Below are 26,662 nucleotides of genomic sequence, written 5' to 3'. Positions count from 1 at the left end.
ACCGGGATGCTCCTGGATATGACTCGGTACTGACAAAGGGCAGGTCCATGCATAACTCATCTTTAAAAAAGCAAACCACCATTAAACTCGGTGCAGACAAGAGGAGGCTTGTGCAAAACGCCCCCCCACTCCCTGCCCCCACCAGCATAGCACAGCCTCTGGGGAGTTCCCCCCCGAGGAGGAGCCCAGGGTCAGCATCACAGCCGAAGCCTGGGCCCAGGGAAGTGCGGACATACCTGGGAAGGGCTGCCATCAGCTGACATCTCTGTCCTGAAGATGGAGCTGGGTCCGAGCACCTTCCCCGTCAGAGTTTGATACGCAAATAAGAGTCTCCCCCTGTATATTCGCCATTAATAAAGTGAACATACAAAGGGTATCCTCTCTTCAAGTACCAAAGAGCGGCTCCAGCGAGGACCACACTGCGTCTTCTGGGGCGGCCTCCTGCGGGGCCTGAGACCAGGGGGAGGCGCCAGTGACAACCCTGCCCCGTACACTGTGACCCAGCCCTGATATGGGCCATACTTCCAGCATCTCTCCAAGACAGGACTGTCTCCCCACAGACAGGCAGTCCTCCATGACCTGACGTAAAATGGATGGACAAAGACTGACGTTCCTTCAGGGCCTGCAAAGCTGCCCTGGGGAAAGCCTGCTGCCTCTGTCCCAAAACACTGCCTCCAGGAAGCCCACCTGGTAACACGTTGGCTGCTTGAGGGCAGAAGACACAATAACATGCATCATTAGGGGGGAAAAAAGCAAAACAGAGAAAACCAACACACTCCATGAAGGACTGCCCATTTGCGAATCGTGTAGCACGGCTGAGACAGGCATCCCTTCTCCCGAACTTGGCAACATGTCCAGAAAGCCACCTACACTGCCACTCAAAGCGCCCATCTAGGGCAAGATCCATCAGAGGAAAATGAAATACCCATGGGCCAGCACACTCTAATCAAAGAGATAACGACATTAGGAGTGCCGGGTCCTTCCGTCACAACCGGCGGTGATGCCAAGGGGCTGCCTGTGAACAGAGGGCACTGGGGCTTGATGGTCCCAGCAGCAAGTCTCACACAAACCCTGGGGGCTCTGGGGCCACTCCATTCCCTTCCTCTGGACTGGCACCAACCCACATCTCAGCCAGACACGGACACTGCTCTGGAGCGCCCTTCCACCGTATCTGGGACGTGAATAGACCAGGAGGTCTCTTGCCAGCGTTTGGCATCCTGTCTGGGAAGCACATGCCAGACCAGCTGCAAGGATGCTTCAGCCTCACATGAAGCAGGCCCACGCAGAGAAGCACTGCTTTCTAAACAGAACAGCGGCTCTGAAAGGAAAACCAGTGCATCATCTCCTGAGGCATCATCTCTCTAGAAAGTTCTCTGAAAGATGCATGGGACAGGGAGGGCGGGAGCACCAGGTCACAAAGAGCAGGACAGAGGCACAGGCCCAGTGGCCAGCCGTGCACCTGCCTGGCCTGCAGCGGTCCTGACCCTCTGCTAGGCCCCCGAAGTCAGCCTGGTCTCCGAGCAGCCCTCCCAGGCGGGATTTGCTCCTCAGAGACAGCTGGTCCTTGCCTATTCATTACAATCACACAAACACACGAAGGCCAGCCTCTCTTCAAGTAGCAACGACAGCACTGGCACGGAGGCCACTGGCTCTGTGACAAAGTTGGCGTCAGCTCCAGAAGTGAGCCTAAGATAAACAGATGGGATGGGCGGGGTCAGCGGGCGGGCGGGCGGCACACGCCCTGTGTGGAGTACCCGCCCGTGGGGGAACTGCGCGCCCACGCCACCCGGACCCCCTGGTGCCCCCACGGGTGCCCTTTCCCGAAACCGATAGCCTGCCGGGTACTGCCTAAAGTTCCTGCAGGAGAGGATGGTTCCAGAAAACGCATCATAAACATGGTAAACACACAGAGAACAAAATTCATTCAAGGTCAGTGAGCGGTACTGAGCACACAGCCTGGAAACAGCACATTAGACGCCGAGGGCGTACCCCACACAAAGCGTGGGGCGACGCTGTGGTCGGCTCCTGTACCCGGCAGGGGTACCCGCACCATCTCTTCCTGGATGGTGACTTCACGTCGTCGGAGACTTCCCAGCAGCATTTGATACTGAAAACGTGGATTTTCCTCTATGATTAATCATAAATAATGTACTCATAGAAGGAGAATCTACCTTTTAAATACCAAAGAAGGATTCTGTCCAGGAGAACGTGAACCTGTGTTTGAGTCATCAACAGTGAAAGTCACGTAGGGCAGGCGAGCTTCCACGCGAATCCGGGACCACAGCCCCGCCACATGGTAACCTCCCCAAGCTGGCCTCCCGTGAGAAATGGCTTCCAAGCCTGGACGATCCTCAGGCGTTGTCCGTAATTACCACACGATGTGCAGCCCACCACATTTTCACCTGCCCAGGCCGGGGGGAGGGGGTGGGGTCCCGGGGAGGGGCTCTCGCCCTACAGTCTCCTCCAGAAATATTCCCAAAGCAGCATTTGATACTGAAAACATGGATTTTCCTCTATGATTATCTATGAATCACGTAAACATAGAAGGAATATCCACCTTTTAAATACCAAAGAAAGACTGAGTTCTGGAACGGACAAACGTGTGCACAGTTCGTCGAAAGTAGAAGCGAGACAGCAGAGCAAGTCGCCTTCGGCCGCGTGGCCCAGCTGAGACGACACCCCATGGCCTCTCTGCCTGGGGGCTCCTCCGCGAGCGGGGCCTTCGAAAGGTGATGGTCGGCAGACATATGGCTCGAACGAGGCCCATGTTCCGCGGTCCACCAGCTTTTCACTTACCCTGGCGGGGGGCGTGGCCCTACCTCGCGCCCCTGACCGCGGCTTCAGGCCAGCCATGTTCCCGAAGCAGCATTTGATACTGAAAACGTGGATTTTCCTCTATGATTAACCATCAAACACGTAATCATAGAAGGAAAATCTACCTTTTAAATACCAAAGAAGATTAATCCTGGAAAGCTCGAACCCACGCACAATCCATCGAAAGTGAAAGGCGCGTTGGCTGCCATGGAGAGACCGTGACCACAGAGCCCAGCCTCTTCCCCGAGGTGGCAGCTCAGCAAGGGGGTCGCGAGACGGGGCGGTGGGGCGGGGGGTGGGGGAGGGGGCGCGGGGGGTGGTCCGCGGGCACATGGCACGAAGAGAGCGCGTGGGCTGGGGTCCACCGTCTTTCCACTTACCCTGGAGGGGCTCACCCCCCCCGGCTCCCCTGACGGTGGCATCAGTCCAGCCATGCTTCCCAGCAGCATTTGATACTGAAAACGTGGAATTTCCTCTATGTTTAACCACAAATAACATAAACATAGAAGGAATATCCACCTTTTAAATACCAAAGAAGGATTTAGTCCTGTAAAGCCTGAACCTCAGCACGATCCATCAGAGACAGAGGTAACGCGGGGTGGGCGCGCTCGGCTTCTGCCCGCTGGGCTGGCAGGGTGGCGGTCAGCTCTGAGGACGGCACCTGTCCCATTGCTAGCAAGAACCTAAGTTTTGGGATCTGTCTTCCATTTGCTCCCTCTGTTGGTGGGGGGTGGGGCGCACAATAACCCTCCTCTCTTTCCCCTGAGGGAGGGTGGGTTTCGTGTTCAGAAATGTTTTTAAAGTAATTTCAAATACCAAACATGTGGATTTTCCTCTATGATTAACTATAAATCCCGTAAACATAGAAGGAACATCCACCTTCTGAAAATCAAACAGGGAACAGCCCTGGAAAGCCCTAACCTGACCCTAATTCATCCTGAGTAAAAGCATCCCAGGGCAGTCAAGGACCTTTGGCACTCCGTGGAGGAACTGTGATGCCAGGCCCTGGCCTTGTCCTGTCCACATGACAGACCCGGCTACCAGGCGCACGACTAGGGGAGGGCCGGGCTGTCACTCACACTGTCACTCACCCCCTAATGTCTCATGGGGATTTCATGGCCACCACTATTTGCAAAGAGGGTCTGAGTCTAAAAAAGGGGACATACTTCAAAAATTCACCATAAATAAAGCAAGCACAGGAGGGATGACCATTCTTTAAGTTCCAGAAATATCACAGACAAAAGAAAGACGGTCTACAACGTTCCAAAGTCAGCCCCAGATCTGTGAAGCCTGCCTAAGGCACCAAAGGCAAAGGCCACATAGAAGTGTGTGCTGATGGTCAAGCATCTTTTCACGTACCTTAGAGGGATGACGACACCAGAGAACCTTCCAGAAAAGGAGACTTGTATCCAAAAGGTCCCAATAGCCAGGGTTTGAGAAGTCAATGGGATCGGCTGTTAGGAGTATATTAGAGAAACAGATCACAAACAGTATCTCTTCAAATACAGCCAAGCGGCAGCAAAGGATGGCTATTCACCAGCCGCTGCCACTCCCCCCCAAAAAACACCACACAGCTTCCAGAAAAATCATCCCTCAGGTGGACTGAACACAGGGGCTTACCGAAGTAGATGCCATCGGTCCTCGATAGAGCCCGCCTCCAACAGCACCAACGATCCCAGACCCAGTCCCTGTCCTGCCAGGTTGTCACCCCCGCCACCACCCTCCTAAAAACAGATTCAGGACTGAAGACAAGCGGGCCAGGTGGCCTTCGTCATCAACACAGCACACGCTCTGTGGCCAACCCTCCATTCATATTGCACAAAGGGGCACCCACACTGATACTGTTTTCCTAAGGTTGGACTTGTTTCCAAAAAGTCTTGCACTCGAAAATCAACACCTGTCCCAAAGGGTGGGGCTGGGAATTCCTCCTAAGGCCATACAGACACTGAGGATAATGTGGACCAAGGAACACCCCTCATTTACAAAGAGCCAGAGTCCCTCCCCTCCAGATGCGGCTTGTTGAGGAAGCCATCCTGATCCCCCAGGGCCCCCAAGCATGATCTTTTGTAAATAAAGCAAACACACGGGGCCAAGTGTTCTTCACATGCCACTGGGAGCAAGGCCACGCTCCCTACGTGGGTGCTGCCTCCAGGAAGTCCTGTCAAAAATAACGAGACACACTGGTTAGGGGGTCAGAGGGTCTAAGTCATACATAAAGTCCATGCCCTCTGCGGCCAACACCACACGTGTACCCAGGGGGCGTTCTTGCAAGCGTGGCCACGAACAAGGGGGCATGCTCTCCAGCAGGAGGAACTGGCTAGGCCATTGTTTTTCACTGAAATGCAGACAGCCAGGCAAGATCTGGGATAGATAGAGTGACCAGCCACCAAGGTCCTCCTCAGGTACCCCGGGATGGCAATGCCAACCCTACCTGTTGTCACTTCCAAGAGGTCCGGCATCACTGCCCTGGTGTCCTGCTAGGGCTAAAATGCGGGTTAGGGTACCAAAGGTCAGGGAGCTGAGAGTCCTGTCTGCTCACGGCATGGCTTCCTCGCCTCCCCTCCCCTGCCACCCTCGTTCCCTCCTGGAATGGCTTCCCTTAGAAGGCTTCTTGAATAACCCACTTGCCCCCCAAATCCTGAGGCATCCCCACCAGGTGTAAGGAAAAGGTATGTGTGAATCACAGCAGCGCGGCCTCCAGGAAGACGCAGAAAGGTAAGCCAGAGCCTACGTTCTGGGGACCTGGGGAACCCCTGACCATTAGCTGAGACCAGAGACAGGGACATTTGAAGAGTCAAAGACCCCATAGTCTCTCTCCCTCTCTCTCCCATTTGGAAATTTCCCCCAAACAACCTGGTATTTCACACCTTTAAAAAACAGTTATTGTTAAAATAAAGTTACATTAAACTAAGTTACATACTAAAACATCGGTACACCTGCCACATACTTGTAAGAAGTCCCATGATCATCTTGTATTTGTCATTTCAATTTTTTTCAGCCTGTGTCTGTGTCTTATCACTTCCTGTTCAGGTTTAAGCTTTAGAGACCAAAGGGCTAGAGAGTGTGTATTTGGGATTCTTCTAAAACTCTGAAAACCAGGTTAAACATTTTTTTGTTCACATTTGTCAATTTTTCAGAGGAATTGGTGTCACAGAACCTAACCTTCCACACTTACAGGTTTACCTTCGGCAACAGGATTATATGGTGATTCATTCAATAAGTTCTCAGATCTCAAGATAAGTCCATGCAGAACACTCGCCATCTGGTCAACCATCTGTGCTCATCCCCTCAGAGAGGGGCTCCCACTCACACGCATTCCTGAACCTGACACCACGTGCCGCGGGTCCTTCAAGAAGGCATTTGATGAGGAAAAGAGATCAACCGTGCAATATCTGCCATAAACAAAGCAAATACATCACGGACAACCTCCTTTCGAACATCTCAGACCAGCTTCTGCGACCTTGCTTCTCCTCCGGCTGCCAGGGAACCCTCCTACAAAGGAGACAGAGGGTGAGGGTTCGCGCACGGGGGCGCACGCCAGCCAAGGGGCGCCCTCCCTCGGAGCCTGTCTCGGCTGCCTGGGCGCTGCAGGGAACGGCGGCGCCCTGACGTTAGCAGCAGGATTCAGAAGCCCTCCGAGACGGAAAGCGAGCGTCGGTGGAAAGAGTACTGTACCTTTCGCGTTTCTCGGGCATAAAACAAAGGCATCGTGAGACAAGTGTTCTCCACATTCAACAGGTGCCTTGGAACCAGACTCCCCTCCAGAAGCGTCTCCCCTGGGCGGCAGCGACTCTGCGGGGCCACGGGCCGGGTGGCACAGGACCTGCATGGCCTTCCCGCCGCGCTGAGCTCAGGAACCCTGGGGAGGGGCTCACATGGCTGGCCGTCCCTGAGGCTGGCACCCTGGCATCTGGAAGGTAAGCAGGTTAACTCTGTGTGCCTCATCTTGGACTGCTTTTCTTCATGGGCTGCAGACGAGCCGGACGCAAAGACAGCAGCTTCTCTTCCAACGGTGTGTTTGCCTCCGGGACGATCTCTGAAGGGAGGACCGGCCCTTGAGGCTGGGTGGAGCGGACCCAGCCCCATGCAGGCCTCTGCTGGGGCCAGCAACGGGGAGCCAGCAACCTCTCCTCTCAGAAGTCGGTCAGTGCCAGGCTTCGGTGATGGGGTATGATACTCAAACAGAAGTGCACCCGTATTTTTCGTCATAAATAAAGCGAAGAAACACGGATAACCTCTTTTCTAGTACCAAAATGTAGCACCGAGAGTGACCCCGTGGCACTGTGTCCCAGCTGGCAGAGCTCAGGGACTCCTCCTAGGGAAGACAGAAACGGAGGATGAGTGGCCCACGCGACCACGACCGCCACACGCACACTCTGGACCATGACCCATCACTTAACCCAGAGAGCTGCTGACACCACTGAGACTCTCAGCCTTTCCTCCCGGTCGGATCTGGCACTGAAGAGAGGCTGGCCAGGAATGACTCGTCCCGAGTACAACGAATTCATCTGGGAAAACCTCTCTTCACGTACCACAGGACAGAGCCGACCGTACAGCCCGGGGCCCCCTCCTCCAGAAAGACAGCCTCAGGATGGATTAGCATGGAGGCTGACAGACCCCAACAGCAGAGGCGCTCACGAGGCACACGTCCTGCAGTCACATCCACTCTGTGGTCCTGACTGGAGGCCGACGCCGATGTCCCTTCTCTGCTGGCAGCACCGAGGTGCACGGTGCTGGGAACCTGGGAAGAGTCAGGCTAGGGGGTGGTTAGTCCCAACACATGACCGCTCCCGGGAACCCCTCGCCCAGAACCCCAGGGACCAGCACCCTCCGCCACAGTTGGTGGCCCCAGTCAATTCCACTATGCATGTGTGGGTGATAGTCCGCCAGGTGACACGTCACAGTTAAACTACTTTCACCTGGCAGCCGTCCGCTCACATCGCTGGAGAGAGCTGGCAACGGTTTTCATGGGCTACTTGTCTTTAGGGCTGTAGCAGTGTTTCGGCTACTGTCACCCGAGCTCCTTTCAAATGTCGGGGGGACTCTTCAGGAGAGACCCTGGAAGTCTGTCGCCCCAGCCCCCTCGCCGCGGGGAGCTGGCATGGGACCGAGGCCTCCCCAGCTCCGCCTGTTCTTTGCGGTGGATATGGCCCACGGTTGAGCTGTAGGCGACCCGACGCCGTGTGTCCTTGACCCCATCAACACGCGGGCCAAGGGTACAGACCCTCCACGTACATACCGAGACAGGCAGGGACACCACGGTCCCTTCTCCACAGCTCCATCGGGCCCAGGGAGCTCTTCAAGGCGAGACTTGATACCGAGGAAGAAGTGCACCATGTTTGTTTCGGCACATATCAAGCGAAAATAACACGGGCAACTTCTTCCCAGGCACCAGAGGGGGGCGCTGCTGGGCACGTGCACATTCGCTCCCTCTGGCCATCCACCTGCGGGAACAGGGACACCGAGGGTCAGAGCGTGGTGCTGAGCCGGGTCAGCGCCATCCATCCAACGTGTGCTAGGAGGCAGGGGGGCACCAGCTCACCCAGGCTGGGGCAGCACGTCCGGGACGCCCTCTCAGGCGAAGCTGACACCAAGTCCGCTGGGGCATGTGGTCATCCCTGTGGATAAAGCAGACCGGTCCCTCTGCTCCTCGACCCCAGGACGTCCTCCCGGGTGGGAATCAACCACCATGGCACAGGTTCCAGAGTATTTACTGTGAACTCCACAAATGCTCCCGGAGAGCCTCACTCCAGAGAAAACAGGACAGTCTGGACCCCGAGGATATTGAATTAGGCAAAAACCTAATGTGCGCCATCGGCTCTCCTGTGTTCTGCATGGTTCTGATGGCATCCCCCTCTCAAGGAAGCTTCTGGTCCCTTCGAGGCACAGCTGTGCTCTGGAACACCAGCAGTCTAGAGTTTGGTGTGACTTGTGGTGAATATAGCAAACCAGTCAGAGAGGGCCAGGGAGCAGCAGGTGCAAGGAATGGCGTCTTCCCCAAAGTCAACAGCACGTCCAGGAAACTCCTCCAGGGAGAGAGGGAGTCTGAGGGTCAATGGGTCAAGGGAGATGCTTTGGGGTCTGCCATCCTTCAGGTCCCCCGGAGAGGGGCCCATGCCAGCAGCCCCACCCTGCATACAAAACACATCAACCAGGAATTATTTGTCATGCATAAATTAACACATTTAAAGTACACACGTAGTAAGTCCATAGGAAAAAGTCACTTTTTACCAAGAACCTGCCTTAGACAGGATAACTGAGGATAGCTGAACCAACACAGCACAGGAAAACACACAGCACAGGAAAAAAAATGCACGAGGCTATCATCTGTCTTTAGCCCAAGTAAGATAAAACCCAACTCAAACTGGCTCAAACAATAGAGAGATTTTTAGGTTTTATATAACTGATAGGCTTATATGACCCAAAAGTAAAGAGGCAGGGCAAGCTTCAGGCAGGGTTTGATCCAGGGGCTCAAACAATGTCACTGAGGTCCTGGGTCCTCTCTAACTCCCCAGTCTATGCCTTTCATGGTACATATTCCGCTCTCTGGGTCCTCACAGCTCTGCCACGCCCAGACCCGGGCATTCTCCTCTTGGTCATCAAATGGCTGTGGGAGCATCAAGGCTCACGTTACCATGTCACATGGTATGACGGGAACATACAGGGTCTACCCTGGCAGCTCTCATAGGAAATGGAGAAATATTTCCTTCCCCAGAAGCCTCAGGAAATACCTGGCCTCTCATTGGCTCAGTGGAGTTAGGGGCCCATCTTCAGATCAATCCCGAGGAGCTGGAGAGGAGTAAAGTGACTCCTTAACCCTGGGCTGCTGTGCATATGCTGTGAGGAGGTGGGCGGAGGGGGTTCAGGCCAACCCAGGCCACACGGCAGGAAGAGGGGAGGTTTCAGGACCAAAATCGGGGGAAACCGAGAAAGAGGGAAAACAGGGAGGCAAAATTCCTGACCCACGTCCGCAAGAGCACATGTGCGTTCCCTGAAGCTGGCGCCCGAACCAAACAGTCGTCGAGGCAGATTTGGATACTGAAGAAGAAGTGCACCGCGAATGTTTCGTCACAAATAAAGCGAAAAAAACACGGGCAACTTCTCATTAAGTACCGCACGTCGTGTCAGAGTGGCGGGGCGGCACGGCTTCCAGGCAGCATGCGTCGTGCGATGCGTGCCACGGAGGGCTACTGTTGGTCAAAAACACACAGAATGGCTCGTGAACAACACGGCCCTGAATGGAATGGAAAGACCCTGAGCCCTGACCGTTGTCCCCTCTGCCGGTCAGCCCAGCTCAAGGCGGCGCTCGCGCTGCAGACAGGACATGGAGGTTACTGAGTTGTGAATGAGTGATGAATGAAACCCCACATTCTCAGTGGCCCACGAGGACTACCAGCCCACTGGCTCCATACTCACCATCCCCGCGTCCACACCCTCGCCACGACCGCCATGTAGGTGGGGTGTACGCCCACCCCTTGTCTTTGGGCTTGGCCACATAACCAGCTTTGGCCAAACACACATGGGCAGAAATGCGCCAGCTCTAAGTTTTACTGTGAAGGAGCCACTTACTTTCTTATGCACCTGCCATCGCTGTGGGAACGACGAGCCGGCCAGCCCCAGAGGACGGGGAGAGATGTCCCTTCCCACCTTCACTGAGCAGAGTAGGCCTGGTCTCCACAAGCTGTCCTGGGGAAGGGATGCCTCGGATTACGGGCCAGGAGACACGTGCTTTCAGGGAAAACATCCATGGCCATACCTCCAGTGATGAGGTCCCTCCCTCAAGTCAGTGTCACAGCCAGAACGCCTCTCGGACAGCAGCTGACACTGAAAAGCACCCAGTCCGTTTGGGTCCTCACGAGTCCAGCAAGGCTGAAGGACACACACAGAGCTGAGCGATGGCAACAAAGTCTCTTTCCCCAAGTTAATGAGCATGGACTTGAAACCTGCCCAGAGAGGGGCTGGATTCGAAGAGGTAATGACCCAGGAGGGGCTCATCAAAACCACACTTGGAGCTCCTCAGACCGCACCCGTTCACTCACCAGTTGTGGTGTGGACACCCACAGCCCTGCCTGGAACCTGGCTTCACGTCCAGGAAATCCTCCAGGGTGAAGTGTCTTGCTAAAAAGAGACTGGCCGTGGACACTCATCGCCGACGTGGCAGGCTCCTCAGACTGGCTCTGTTCCAGTCCCACAGGCACAGCCGACTTCACAGCCACGGATGCTGCCCACGGTAGCACCACAGCGCACACACGGCACACACCCCCTCCCGCCGACCCTCCCGAGGGCAGACTGGACCCCTGTGCCAGGTGATACACACATCCTGCCATCGGCGCCCGAGGTGCGGTGGGTCCCCCGCAGGTGGGGCCCTGACAGCAAGGCCTCTTCCCTGACCTTGTCTGTCGTCAGGTGGACAGTCCTCCTGGGCACGATCTGAGGCTGGAAGAGAAGATCATTGACTAATGATTGCTTGTATCTATTTTACAAAGATGAGACAGGGATCTCCCCCACCAGAAGGGTGGCCCCTCTGTGAACACTGCATTCACACTGGCCCCAACCCTCCTACAACTTCACCAAAGTCTCCACAGGCACCAAGATGTCATCCCACAGATGAACTGGGCGCTGATGGGTAGTCAAACAGGTGACCTACAGCATAAATGAAGTGCACGTCACCGGTCTACCATCCTCTCAGCTGCCCTGGAGAGCGGCTGCCATTACAGTCCCTTCAGTGACGCTGCTGCTGTGTCCAGAAAGCCACCATCCGAGCGAGACCCCACCCCGAAGAGCCGCCACGGGTCATCGGACAGACGGAAACCATGGTGAGCCGCCTCCCCCCACCGCAAAAACACGCGCCCTTTTCCAAACGTGGCCTCCCCTCCCAGGAGCTGTCCACGCGAGGGCGGGATCCTGAGGGCCACACGCCGCACGGCCCTCCAGCCCGCGGCCCACGTCACCCGGTCCACCTTCCTTGCGCCTACTCAGAGCGAAGCTGGCAATGTCCCTTCCCTGAAGGCCGCATCGGGAACAGGAAGTGCCTCCAGGGTGGGATTTGATACTAAAAAAGAGGTTTCCCGTGTATGTTTCATCATAAATAAAGAGAAGACAACACGGACGACCTCTCCTTCGAGTATCGAAGCTTAGCACTGATCAAAAAAAAACGAAAAACAAAAAACCAAAAGACAAAGAACAAAAAACCAGAAAACACAAAAACGAAACTGCTGAGTCTTCACCGATGCTGGTGTGACCTCTGGGGGACTTTTCCTGAGTCTACGCTGCACCTGAGAGCCCAGAAGGCATGTGTCCTATTCAAGTGTCCTGCAATGGTTTCTGGATGTCAGCCGAGAAACCCTTTAAAACTGATACTGGAAAGAGGTCACCCATGAAATATTTTCTACCAATACAGAGAACATTGAGTGTACGACCTCCCTCCAGTTACTAGAGATTTCCTGCTGATGGCACCACGGTCTCCTTCTGGAAGTCCGCAGGCCTCTGCAAGTGCCTCCAGCCACAGCGGGCATCCCAAGTGTGGTCAGCGCATCGGGAGAGAGTTCAGTGATTGAACCGCATTGTGTGGTCCTGAGGCAGACGATGCGGTCTGCAGGGGCTGGCGGCCAGGACCCTGTGCTGAACGGGCCGCGCAGTCATCCAGGCTAAGGTGTGGTCCTAAAGCAGAGACACAGGGTGCCTTAATCTCAAGTCAAATGAGCGCCCCCTTGCAAGCTCCTCCCGGGGGAAGGGAGGCAGGGGTAGCAAGGCCAGGCCGCTGCCCTCCCATGAAACCCCATTTGGTGCCCTCCACTGCTTTCCATTTAAGTCGGTACCACCGAGGAACGCAAACAAATCTCCTTTCCTGAAGTCAGTTACCCAAATGTTGGCACCAACTCTGGGCTGGCTTTTCTGTTTTGCTACCAAACACCTTTGACCCTAATTTTTTCATCATAGGGGGAATACTGAGATCTCCAGACTCTTTGCGGTCCCAGTAGGGAGGTGGACCAGCCAAGATCCTGAGAGGACCAGAGAGAGGAGTCACCCACCCAGGGAAAGCGAGCCTCAGGCTTCCTCTTACAAAGTTGTAGGACCGTGCCCCCCGTCCTCTCCCAGGCCAGCCTGGTGTGCCCCTGCCACCTCTCACCTTTCTCTCTCATGCATGGGGCTCTCTCCAGGTGGACGGGATGGCGCTGGAGTGTCAGCTCATGTGAAAGATTGGGTTGTGTCGGTCACCGTCACCACCACCTGTGCTCTGGCTCTCAAAAACAAAGTGGCGTTGGGTGGAAATGACCTGGGCCTTCTTAAGGCACCCCATGCCCCTTCCCCAAATGCCGCGAAGGAGCCCGGAACCGAGAGTCATGGCATACTGCCATCTAAACCAACGCACCGCCAACAACCTACCTCTGTGCCTTGGCTCTAGAGCCAGCCGAGAGCCATCTCCTTTCCCGAAAGTGGACCTCGCCTTCATGGAGTCCTCCTGAGGAGGACTGGCAAGGAGCACCAGCATCAGACATGACGTGCAGAGGGAGGGAAGCCTAGGTGTTGGCTCACTCCCCCAGGACTGTGGCCAACCACTTCCGTCTTGTGCGGGAAGTCTCCCAAGGTGCCATTTGATACTGAAGAGTGGTCAGGGGAAAGACTTGTCCTAGAAGAAACACGAGGACCATGGAGAAGAACCATCCATAGAAACCCAGCTTCTTCCCGGACATCAGCATCACCTCCCGAGGGCCGATCGGATACAGTGGCCAGTGGACCAGGTGCGTTTTTGGTAAGTCCCACGGCCTGTGGTTAACTAGCTGTTCACTTCTCCCTCATCCGGCACAACAGCAAGCATTCCTCCAGATTTAAAATAAATCTACCCAGAATTCTTGTTAGAAATAAACAGGTCCCAGGGGCGCCTGAGTGGCTCAGTCGTTAAGTGTCTGCCTTCGCCTCAGGGTGTGGTCCTGGAGTTCTGGGATCGAGCCCCACGTCAGGCTGTTCCACTGGGAGCCTGCTTCTTCCTCTCCCACTCCCCCTGCTTGTGTGCCCTCTCTCGCTGGCTGTCTCTCTCTCTCTGTCAAATGAATAAATAAAATCTTTATAAAAAAAAAACAAACAGGTCCCACCCCAGACCAATGTCAGGGACCCCTCCCACACCCCAAACACACACACAAAGGTCTCACTCTGATCTCAGAATCATCTTTTCTTCCCAGAGATGTCATTATGTCCAGCACATCTTTTCAGAATGAACTGGAAGCTGGGGGCAGTGGTCCAGGCCACCTACATGGTCTCTCCAGGGCATGCTCTCTGTGCAGCGGGCATCTCCCTAATGTGGGCTGGGCTAACTCCAAGCCCATCACCGAAGGGGACAAAACCAGCCATCCCTCACAGTGGGACCGGATACTGAATGAGCCTAGCTGTGTGTGGTCAGCAGAGGCAGATAAATGCAAGCTCTGATAACCTACCTTCGTCTTCTGGGGCATGGCGCTGTCATGGGACCACTGTCTTCTTCCGGGTTGGCATCACATTGGGAAGTCCTCCTAAGAATGGATAAGATATTGAAGGTGAGTAGAACAGGTAATCAAAGTCAGAGATCTGGGACAGGCTTTGTGGCCAAGCATGTCTTCGTATCCATGGTGCCCATTCCCTGAAGCTGGGATCTGGACCAGAAGGCCTCCACGGTGGGACTGATGCTGGAAAAGAGGTTAACCGGGTGTGTTTCGTCCTCATTAAAGAAACAGAAACCCAGAGAACCTCTCTTCAGGTACCACTGATTAACACTGACAAGAACACCACTGATGCTTCCCCAGACTTGACATTCAGTTCTGGAAGTCCTGTTAATAATGGATTGGACACTGCTGGTTAGTGTAACAGGTGACATTAGTCATAAATATAAGGCACAGGCTTCGTGGTCAACCACTTATTTCTGTCCACTGGATGGGAGCCGACAGTAACTCCCTTCCCTGAAGCAGGGATCTGGACCAGAAGGCCTCCAAGATGGGATCTGATACTGGAAAAGAGGTTAACCAGGTGTGTTTCATCCTCATTAAAGAAACAGAAACCCAGAAAACCTCTCTTCAGGTACCACTGATTAACACTGACAAGAACACCACTGATGCTTCCCCAGACTTGACATTCAGTTCTGGAAGTCCTGTTAATAGGGAGTTGGACACTGCGCAAGAGTCAATTTGCTGGATTAGCCATTAGTTCAATGCATGCTGTCCGTCAACCATCTATCCAAGTGCCCCAGTGAGCAGACCCCAATGGCATCCTGAACTTCCTACAGTTGGCATCCTGGCCAGAGGGTGGTGATACTACAGAAAGACTGGTCACAAGAGCTGTCACATGTATGGTTAACCCCCAGGGCCACAGAGAGACACAGATGCCCCAAGCCAAGGCTGGCTACTCAAAAGGTCTTCCCAAGCCTCCCTGGATATTGAGGTGCATGGGCCAAGTGACTTTGGTCATAAAGTGCACACACTCAGAGGGTCAGGTGATCACTCGAGTACGTTGAGGTGGTGCAGACAGCAGCATGCTCCTTTGCCTGCGTTTGGACGGCCTCATATTTAGGAAGCCCTCCAAGGAAAGGCCCTCCTACTAAAAATAAGTCCAAGTTTTGCCATATCTGGCCCACGTGTGATGGACGCCTTGCAGACGCTCTCTCTTCCAAGTCTAGTGGAGCCCGGCCAGCCCTGGTTTACTGTCTCTTTCCCCAAAGTTGGGACTTCTTCCGGAGTTCTCCAAGAGGAGATCAGATACTGAGGGTTAGTGGACCAGGTCACAAACGGCACAAATAAAGCGTGTGCTCTCTGGTCAACCATCTCATGTACCCAGACACGTGTCGATGCCACTCTCCTTGTCCGCAAAGTTACCCCTGCCCTTGAAGCCGCCAAGCCAGAGTGGTTTGCTGAGAAAAAGGCTGCCACACATGAGTTATCATCACACACAAGACAAGGAAACGCATCACAAACCCCGCAGAGTTGCAGTGAGCGCAGAACTAGTGTCCCCACCCCACAGTTGATGTTAGCTCCAGGAAAGCTTGCAAGGCGGGATTAGATACTGCAAAGAGGTCGACCGTGTAATGTGCGCCATAAATAAAGCGAACGCGCCACGGACCACCTCTCTCCAAGTACCAAGCAGCAGCAGTACTGACACCAGGACAGTGGCTCTTCCTCAAAGCTGATATCCCCTCCTGGAAGTCTTCCAAGGCGAGATGTGATATTGAGAAGAAGTAGACCATGTGTCCTACGTCATAAATAAAGCGTACACACCATGGTCAACCGCATCTTCAAATACCATGGAGTGACGCGGACCCCACCTCTCTTCCCTTAATTTGGTACCACCTCCAGGAACCCCTTGGCAATCAATGAGCATCCTGAGTTATCACCAATCAGCAAATGTGGCAGTGACCACAAACCCGTGTCCAACGCCACTACCACCTCCAGGACGCCCTGTAAGGCTGGGAATGGGTGCTGAGTATTGGTTGGGGGACCAAGCGGCCAACGTCATAAATAAAGCACGTGGTCTACAGCCAACCGCCTGGTGATTTATGCTGGATGGTGCCTACCACACAGGCCCTGCTCTCAAGTCGGCATGGCCCCCAGGAAGGCCCTAAGGCCGACCGATGCTGAGAATTAGCAGACCACGTGACATATGCCATAAACAACGCGTAGGCTTTCTGGTCTACCATCTCTCCACGCACTGTGGAATGGTGCTGAAGCCAGACCAGCACGTCTCCCACGAAGTTGGCTTTGCCTCTGGGAAGCCCTCTGCGACTGAATTTGATATTGAGAAGACGTGGACCATATTACATACGACATAGAGCCAGCGCATGTTCTATGGTCAACCATCTTTTCAGGTACCGTGGAAAGGGCTGCTGTCAGAGCCGGCGTCTCTTTCCTCTCGTTAGCACCACCTCCAGGAAGCCCTCTGAGGCTAGATGCAGTATTGAGAAGAAGCCACCATGCAATGTCTGCCACAGATGCAGTGGACGCAGCACAGAGAGACCCCTCAAGGACCCAGAGTGGAGATGACGCCGGAAGGAGCCCGATGCCTGATGCTTAGGTATCGCCTACAGGAAGCCCCCCAAGGTGCATTTGCTGTTATGAAAAGGTGGACCAGGTGACATGCGTTGTAAGTAAAACATATGAAGCATGGTCAACTCCTACCAAGTATCCCAAAGCAGTGCTGGTGCCAGACGGAACCAGCACCTCATCTCCAGAGGCTGGCGGGACCGCCCTGGAGACCTCCGAGGCCGAACCCGATACTGAAAAGAAGTAGACCATGTTCCATACGCTGTTAAGAAAATACATGCAGTGCGGTCGAACCCTTTCCAGGTACCGTGAGGTCGGTGCTGACGTCAGAACCAGTGCTCCAAGTCGACTCTGAGGCCGGATGGCGGAAAGGGACGAAGTGGGCCGTGGAACGTGCATCGTCTGTAAGCGTACACGGCAGGGCCGATCAGATCTTCGTGGAGGAGCGTGTTGAGTCCAGAGCCAGGGCATCTTCCCCGAGATGACTACACTTGATATGGGAAAAAGATAGACTGTACACGTATCGTCAATGACAACAACGAGTCAGTGTGTCTTCAAGTACCTGGAGTGGCATCATCTCGTGAGCACCACGCCTGCCTCTACATAGGCCCGGGGTCTTGAAGCCATCTGAGCACAGCTTGGAGGATGACAAGAGGCAGAACACGGAATATCCCTCCTTCGCGAACGTTTGAGGCACTGACCACCATTTCTTCACGTACTATGGGGGGACGTGCCAACGTGGACGCAGGACACCTTCCTAGAGGGTATCATTGTCCTAGGGAAGCCCTTGGAGGCTGCGTTTGACACTGAGGAGAAGACTGTGTTGCAAGCATTAACAGACTAAGTACACATCTAACAGTCTACCGTGCCGCCAAGTACCACGGAGCAGACAGGGTGCTGAGGGAGACCAGTGTCGCTTCTCTAACTTCAGGCTCTCTCCAGGATGGTTTGGATGGCTGGGCTAGATACCAAGAAGCGGTTTACCGTCCCACATACATATTCAAAATGTATGTGGGACGGTAAACCATTTCTTCAAGTACCGCACGAGGGCAGTGATGACCGAAGGAAGGCTCACGTCCACAAAGTTGCCTCTGGGGACCTCTTCGGGGCTGCATGTGATGCTGAGAAGCAGCGGCTCATGATGCACACTAAACAAGAGTTGTGCGGTCAACCACGTCACTGAGCGCCAGAGAGCAGCACCGATCCCAGAAAGTCACAATCTCCTCCCCAGAGATGGCGAGAGTTCCCGAGGCAGAACTTGATACAAGAAGAGTGAGAGTATGTCATTTTGCATCATGCAGAAAAGAACATGCCATACAGAAAACCATGTCTTCGAGCATCACGAGGAGGCCTGGTGTTCGGTCCAGTGGTGACTCCCCGAAGACAGCGTCGTTTCCAGGAGCCTCGAGGATGGATTTGATACTGAGGGTTAGTGGACCGTGTTACATACGTCACAGATAAAGCGTACGCTATACGGTCTACTATCTCTCCAAGTACCACACAGGGACGCCGAGGACAGAGGTTGAGGATGTGTCCAGAAAGCCTTCCAGAGCTGGGGGAATCAGAGGGCAGGTCGAGCACAACACATGCATCATGCGACAAGCACACACAGGCTAGGAGTCTTGTCTCCACTGTCAGGAGTTGGTGCTGACGCTGGAACTGGTGGCTTAGCCCCAAAGCTGGCAACTCCTCCGGGAAGCCCTCCAAGGCTGCAAGTCCCACTGAGCAGAAGTGGACGATGTTATGGATTTCATGATTCCAGAAATACTGATTAAGTGCCTACTATGTGCTGGGCACTGTGCTGGATCTGAGGGAATGGGTACGTGGGCACAGTGGGAGGGTGGCCATGGCATGTGGCTAACGGGACTGGAAGGGTGGGGTAGGGGACAGGTGAGCAAAATGACAACTCTAAGATGGCCTGTGTGCAACCGAAAAGAACACCTGTCTAGTTCTGAGCAGGCCAAGCAAGTAGACTCAGGGCCTGTGAAGCCCAGGCTGTAAACCCAAGTTTTGGGCATTTAAAAAAAAAAAATATATATATATATATATATATGTATTATATATCTATGTAAAGACTAACGGCCATCTCTGCCTCAAAGTCAGGGGCACGTCCCGGAGGTCCTCTCAGGCCGACTGGATCTGAGCAGTAACCACCATGCCATCTTCATAAGCAAAGCAGATGTTGTTTGGGTCAACTGACTCCCTAAGGTCAGAACCTCCGTTTCAGCCCCCATCTTGGCACTGCCTCCAGAACACCCTCTGAGGTTGAATGTAATCTCGACCAGAGGGGGACATTCATACAAACACAGGAACATCAACATAGGGCAACAGCTCTTCCACACCGCACAGTGTGCTGGAGGCTGGACTGCTGGGTCCCCCTGAAGGCAGTACGGGCTCCACGAAGCCCTCCCAAAGCTGGCTGGGCTTCTGGGGAGTGGTGGGCCATGCCACACAAATGCTTCCTCGCGCAAATGCCACGGGGCAAACCATCTCTTCAAGCACCACGGCTGAGGCTGGAACCGGCGTCTTTGCCCCCGAGTTGCATCACCTCCAGAAACCCCCCAGAGGGTGCATTGAATAGGCCTCGTTGCACAATTCGGACATCAAACACAGGCACCGGGAATTACCATGGAGCAGTGCCGGAGCTAAACCCAGTGTTCTCTTCCCTCACGTTGGCAACACCTCCGGGGTGCCCTCCGAGGATGGATTGGATACTGAGAGTTAGTGGACCATGTTACATAGGTCAAAAATCATAAAGCCTACGTTCCATAGTCTACCATCTCTTCAGGAACCATGGAGTGGTGCTGACCCCAGACCAGGGCTTGTCCCTGAAGTTGGTGTCATTTCCAGAAAGCTCTCTGAGGCCTGATTTGGCACTGGGAAGCAGACACGTGGTGAACATAAATGAGCCCCCCTCAAGTATGGGGGAGCGGTGCTGATGGGGAAGAGGCGCCTCTATCCTGAAGTAGCATCTTTCTTAGGAAGGCCATGTCAACTCAGAAAGATTGAGAAGAGGCCAACCATGCCACGTTGGCCATGCTTTGGCCAGGATATGGTCAATTGTCTCCTTATCGAGGTGAGGGGCAGTGGTTTGCTCTGCATGGCAGAATGGGAAGCTCGAAGGACAGAGCTCAGATGTGAAAGGGGGTCCCTCAACTTCTGGGTAACAACTTCCCCACGCTCTCCCAAGCTATGGCAGTCTTTGCCACACACCACACCACCCTGGTCTACTCAAGTCACAGACCTGAGTGAGCAGTGGGTTCTTCTAGCTCCTTCTCAACATCTCCACCTCCCCCAAGAGGCTTTCCTTGGGTCTCTCCATCCCCTCTCGTAGTCCAACTGTCAATACCACCACCCCGTAGAAATGGAATGCACAGCCATGACAGTTGGTCTCCAAGGACAGGGCAAGGGCAGGCTCCTGGGCAGCAAGGTGGGAAGACACAGCTATCCTCCCAAGTCTTGAAACCCAGCGCAGAGCATGTCATCCCCCTGCTCACAATCCAGTTGTTGAAGACCAAACTCCTTAGAAAGGCATTCAAGGCTTCAGCCTACCTTCCCATCTTCCTCCTGCTTCCTGAGCCCTGACACCGCCCCAGGCAACTCAGCCCCTTGTTTGCATCCCCTGACCCTCCCCAGCACCCTGCCTGTGCTTCTCCACCAGCCCAACCCCACTTCCCATGTGGTCATGCACAGCAATAAGTTCATGTTTTTGAAACACCCATCAGGTGCTGAAGCTGTGAATAAAACAGGGTCTCTGGCCTCCTGCAGCAGCCTCTAGCTTAGCAGGGGAGACCCACGTTGAAATAATACTGCAGAGCGTTGATTTCAAAATTAAAAGAGGTCAAAGTGTTTTGAAGAAGCAGGGAATGTTAATAAGAAGATCTGACCAGTTGGGGGAAGCTTCCCAGAAGTTTATAGTAAAAGATGAAGGATGAGGGGAATAAGCCAGGAAGAGAGGGGACAAGAGTGACAAGGCAGGGTGGAAGTGGAAGACTGGGTGGAGCACGGACCAGGTGGAGCACAGGCCAGGTGGAGCACGGGCCAGGTGGATAGCCCATGGACCAGGTGGAGCACGGGCCAGGTGGAACACGGGCCAGGTGGAGCACGGGCCAGGTGGAGCACGGACCAGGTGGAGCACGGGCCAGGTGGAGCATGGGCCAGGTGGATAGCCCATGGACCAGGTGGAGCACGGGCCAGGTGGAGCACGGGCCAGGTGGATAGCCCATGGACCAGGTGGAGCACGGGCCAGGTGGAACACGGGCCAGGTGGAGCACGGGCCAGGTGGAGCACGGACCAGGTGGAGCATGGGCCAGGTGGAACACGGACCAGGTGGAGCACGGGCCAGGTGGATAGCCCATGGACCAGGTGGAGCACGGACCAGGTGGAGCACGGGCCAGGTGGAGCACGGACCAGGTGGAGCATGGGCCAGGTGGAACACGGACCAGGTGGAGCACGGGCCAGGTGGATAGCCCATGGACCAGGTGGAGCATGGGCCAGGTGGAACACAGGCCAGGTGGATAGCCCATGGACCAGGTGGAGCACGGGCCAGGTGGAACATGGGCCAGGTGGATAGCCCATGGACCAGACAGGTAAAGCGTGGTCTGGATGGAGCATGGTAACCAAGAGAGCAGACCTGTGAATGGGGCACGGAGAGCCAGAAACAAGCTAGAATCAAGGCATAAGGTGGAGGCTAGATCATCCAGAGCCTTATAGCAAAGGTTAAAGATTCCAGATTTTATCCTCAAGCCACAAGAAAGCCATTAGCTGATAAAGAACACGAGCTTCATGTTTTTCTAAGATAGGTCTTGCTGATGTGAAAAGACAGTGCTTCTGGTGGCAAGAGTGGGAAAGGGAGAGAGTCTAAGAGTTCAAAAAAGAGCATGGTAGCCTGGGCAGGGGAGGGGTCACGGAAGTGGCGAAAGCAGGCGTATTTGAGCACAGGTAGGAAGAAGAGCATGAGAGACCTGGTGATGCTCCAGACGCAGGTAAGGAACGGTGAGCACTAAAAGAAGGTCCAGAATCCGTGCAGGTATCTGGCAGGGAAAGTAGGAGAGAAGGGCACCGCTTCCTGAGGTGGGGAGCCCCGGAGGAGAAGCAAGTGTCAGTGGGGGAAGAGGAGCTGAGTTCTGAGTTGCACCAAGTATGAAGCACCAGCAAGAGGCCCTAGCAATCAGATAGAGGCCCCTGGTCATCTTCATGAAAGTTCCTCCAGAGGAGTGGTAGGGTTGGAAGCCAAATAAAAGTGAAATGCAGAGAAAGCACCGAGAGGATGGCAGCTAGAGGCAGGAGGTGGCTTCCTGGGATTTTTCAGACTAAAGGCACTACAGCATGCTAAGAGCCAACGGGAAGCCTCCAGGGGATGGGAGAAGCCAGCCATGGCAATAGAAGGTTCCAGAGCAGCTGGGGGTCGGGGGGTAGAGCCCATGCTCAGGTGGCGGTGTGCCATGCACCAGGGGCAGGTGGCTTCCTCCACTAGTCATTAGGGAAAGAGAAGCAAGGGGGTTAAGGCTAATGGGGGAAAGCTGGGGGAGTGCCTTTTGATGGCTTTTATTTTCTGTGTGTCCGTGATTGGAGAGGACGCCACTCATGTCTCCTCTTGGAATGGGAACTCCTCTGGGCAGGAGGGGTCACACTGGCCTCTGCTCTGAATCCCCAGTGGCCAAAACCAGACATTCTGTAGAATGAATAGCAAGAATATCAAGGAATGAAAGGACGGACAACTCCAAACAGCCGCGATGAACCCTGACACCGCTGTGCCCTCCTGGATCTCTAGAGCAGCAGGCAACCCACCCTCCCCACCCAGCTCCCCAACACATGGACACCAGCCTGGACGAGCATCCCCTCAGCTCAGACGGCTGGTGGCCAACGGCCCTTCTCACTCTTCCAGACCCCTGTCAATGTCCCACTCACCACCTGTCCGTTGGCTCGGCCATTCTCTCAATGGCGCACGGATCTTCTCACTCATGTGTGCCCTCCTTGCTCGCCCTCACAGATTCACTCGCACACTTGTCTGCTCCTCAGCGGCTCCCCCTTGCACTGCTCAGTCCACACACCCTCTCAGGCACACAGCTGTGAGCACGCCTGGCTAGCACACCCTGTACGGAGGTCGGGGTTGCCCTGACTTAGTGTTCCTGCCTCTCCGGAGCTCACAGGCTCGTAGGGAGAGAGACGGACACAACCCACATGTTGATAAGAGATCAGGTAAAGTGCACAGAATGCTAGGATATCGGGCTTACCACACCCATAGTCCAGAAACAGCCAGGAGCTTCAGCTCCCACAGAAGGGGCCAGGCCCCGAAAGAGCAAAGAGAGGCAGTTCTCTCCTCCTAAAGACTAGAGCACAGTTTGGGGAGGCCAACAGGAGACAGCGATGAGACCCCTCTCAGACCTCATCATCTGGAAGCTCATAAACAGGAGGAATGGAAAAAAACAGATACACACGCATCTTAATAATGATGCCAAGTCAGAAAATACTATTTCATTTTTTTCCTTACCATAGACAAATACAAATGTAGGTATGGTTTAAAAAAAAAAAACCTGAAACTCAAACTCTAAGACACTTAGAAACTGGTTGTATGCTCTCTGAATTACCAGAGAAAATTTTTAAAAAGAAAAATATGGTCTATATGATAAAATATCAGGAAAGAAAAGATGAAACAAATAAAACAAGCATTAGTGCAGTTGTTTTAAGTCCAGACAAGACAATCAAAACATAAAAATGTAAATGGGTTACGCACCCTTAAAAAGGAGAGTTTTCAAGTCAAGGCAAAAGCCTTAAATCCAAAGTATCTGTCATCTATTTGAGGCACACTTTAAATAATTAACGCAAAAAAAAAAATCAAATCCAAGGAATGGGCATAGATAAATAGGAAGGCCTCAATTTCCATGCATTTGGCTTTCAGGCAACCCACACTCTCATGCACTGACATGTCCAGAACCACAAAATTTATACAACAGCTGACTGCCAGCAATCCACTCCCTATCAACGGCATCCCCAGTTTTACATACACAGCAATTTGTTCAATTTGTGCAGTTGCCTAAATACCTCCTTGCAGAGGCTTCCAAAGGGTATTCTGAGGGGCACCTGAGGTCCCCCAGGCCTCTGTTGGGATGATGCCCACAGCTTGAGTTCACCGCCCAGCTTCCAATAGGGTAGCGCTGATTTGATCTATTTTACTTATTGGGCTTCTGGGGAATATTTGGTTTGAATAAAGGGGTTGGCTGCATTTGAGAACCAGTATTTAATTACAGTTTGCTCTTATTTTTTTGTAAAAATAAGTGAAAAATGGAAAAATAAAATTGCTGATACCTGTGGTTAAGAGCATAGATCTCACATATACTTAAGAAATTAAGATGAAGATGGAAATCGTTAGGCAGACCCAATGTGGCCAATCTCTAGCCTCAGTAATTGAATTTAAGGCAGTCAACTATTTGTTTGAAAAGAACAAAATTAAAGAACATCCGTGGAATGCTAGAAATGGCCTAGAAATGTGCAGAATATTGAGCTCTCGAGGAGCAGAACACTCGGGAACATGCAAGTCTCTGGTTCAACTTCCAAACAACATTTTGCCTTGAATACAGACTTCCAGAAACAATTACATGGGAGGGTAGGGCTACCTAACTCAGGAACACAAAGGAAAATAAAACAGAGGTGTCTCTGCAATTTCAAGTACCCAAGAGAAAAACCATTAAACAGGTTGATAAAAACCACCTCTCAGAGGTGGAAGGTACAATCCACAGCAATGATACAACATTCACAAACATTTACATTCGGAATAAAATAGCATTCGAAGGAAATGGGGAAACAGATAGAAACAGTTTCTAGGGCCTCTCAGTCCTAAAGACATCAAATAGGCAAAAAAGTAAATGATAAACAAATTCAGAGGCGAGCAACATCATAGTTAACAGAAAATGAGAAATAAAGAAAAGATGCTTACTTCATCAATATTAAGTTATACTGTCCAAAAAGCTCTGACTCATGTAACAGATAAATGTTATAAACTTTTAGAAGGAGATTGTAATGTTTTTAGATTACTTCATTCTCTACGAAGAAAACCCAAAAGAATTGACTGAAAACCTAGTAAAACAAAATGTCTTTACATCAAAATCTGTACCCTATAAATGAGATGTACACCTTACTTTTAAAGGTCCATGGAATGTTTACAGAATTGATTATATAAAGCACAAAGAAGATATCCATAAATTGCCCAGAGTAGAATCTACATATCCACATTCTCTAGCCACAGTGAAATATAACCACAATTGAGTAAAACAAGGTAAGCAACACACAACCCAAATCAATTAGAAATTAATTTTAAAATAAGCTCTACTTTTGCACATTAAATTCAGATAATCATCTCTTCTAAGAGCAAGAAGAAATGAAAAGCATAATTACAAATATTTTTAAATATTTTTAAAACTACATATTAAAACTTATGCAGTCAACATTGCAAGCAGAGGCAAATTCATACCATGAAATGTTTTCATTATTTAAGAAGAATAACATAAGGAATATATGGACAGATCCACAAAACAAGCTTCAGGAAAAGCAGAAGGAAGGAATCAATAAAGATAAAGGCAGATATTGTTGAATTGAACACACACACACACACACACACACACAAACAGTTGAATTGATAAATTATTCCAAAAACTGATTCTTTGAAAAACCTCTAATAGAGACACTCCTCCAGCTCATCTAATAAAAAAAGAGATAAAGTACACATACACAAAATTAAGAATGACAAAGGTGATACAATCATAGAAATAGATTAGAATGTTATAAAACTACTATTTATAACTCTATGCTGAGCAGTTTTTAAATCTCAGAAAAATCTATTATTTTCTAGGATTAATAATAGGTTTTTAAAAAATCACTAAGCACTCGCTATGTGCTAGAGAAGGTGCAAGGTACTTTATCTCTTTAGTCCTCACAGTGGCACTCTTAGCTACAGGCTCTTGTTTTCATCATTTAACAACTGAGGAAACTAAGAATTAGGAAGGAGACATAGTTTTCCCAAAGTCACACGGGAAATGACAGAGCAAGAATTTGAACCCAAGTTGTCTGATTTCAGTACCTGCACATTTAAATGCTGGGCTATATTAGAAAAAGAAGCATATATTCTACAGATGCAAAATATAGGAAGAATCCAATTAATACAGAAGAAACAGGAAAAGTTGTCAAAGAATTATCCCGGGAGAGTTATATGGGTGAGTTCTTTCAAGCTTTCATGGAATAGATCATTCAAATGATGTATATATGGTACAGAATACAGAAAAAGATGGAATGTTCCCTAATTCATTTTACAAAGGCAGCATAACTTTGATACCAAAACCATCAAAAAATGTGAAAAGTCCTAAGTGAAATCCTAGCAAATCATGTGGTATATTAGAAGAACAATACTCCATAACCAGGTAGAATTTGATCCAAAAAAATGTTTCAGAGTTATGAAACATTATTATAATTCATGCATCAAGTCAACAACACAAATATCACTACGAATTAATCAAAAAAGCATTTCATAAAGTTCTAAATCCATTCCTGATTTTAAGGTCATATACGAACTAAAAATAAATACTTCATTAGCATTACAAAAAACATACCTAAAAAAATTATTTGTTATTATACTTGACAGTGAACCAGAAACAAGATGAAGATTTCTATTTTCAACAGCTTAATGTTTTGGAAGATCTAGCCAATGCTATAAGACAAGAAAGAGAAACAGAAGACATAAAATATTGAAAAAGAAGTAAAATTTGTATTATATAGAAGTGAATGACTTTTACCTAGAAGTTCCAAAACATTCAAATAAAAACTTGTAGGAAAATGAAAGAATTCAATGAGATAGC

The sequence above is a fragment of the Ursus americanus genome, chromosome 26 (assembly GCF_024610735.1).
Source record: "Ursus americanus isolate L20-20 chromosome 26, mUrsAme1.1.p, whole genome shotgun sequence".
Lineage (NCBI taxonomy): Eukaryota > Metazoa > Chordata > Mammalia > Carnivora > Ursidae > Ursus > Ursus americanus.
Note: the sequence above shows the minus strand (reverse complement) of the source record.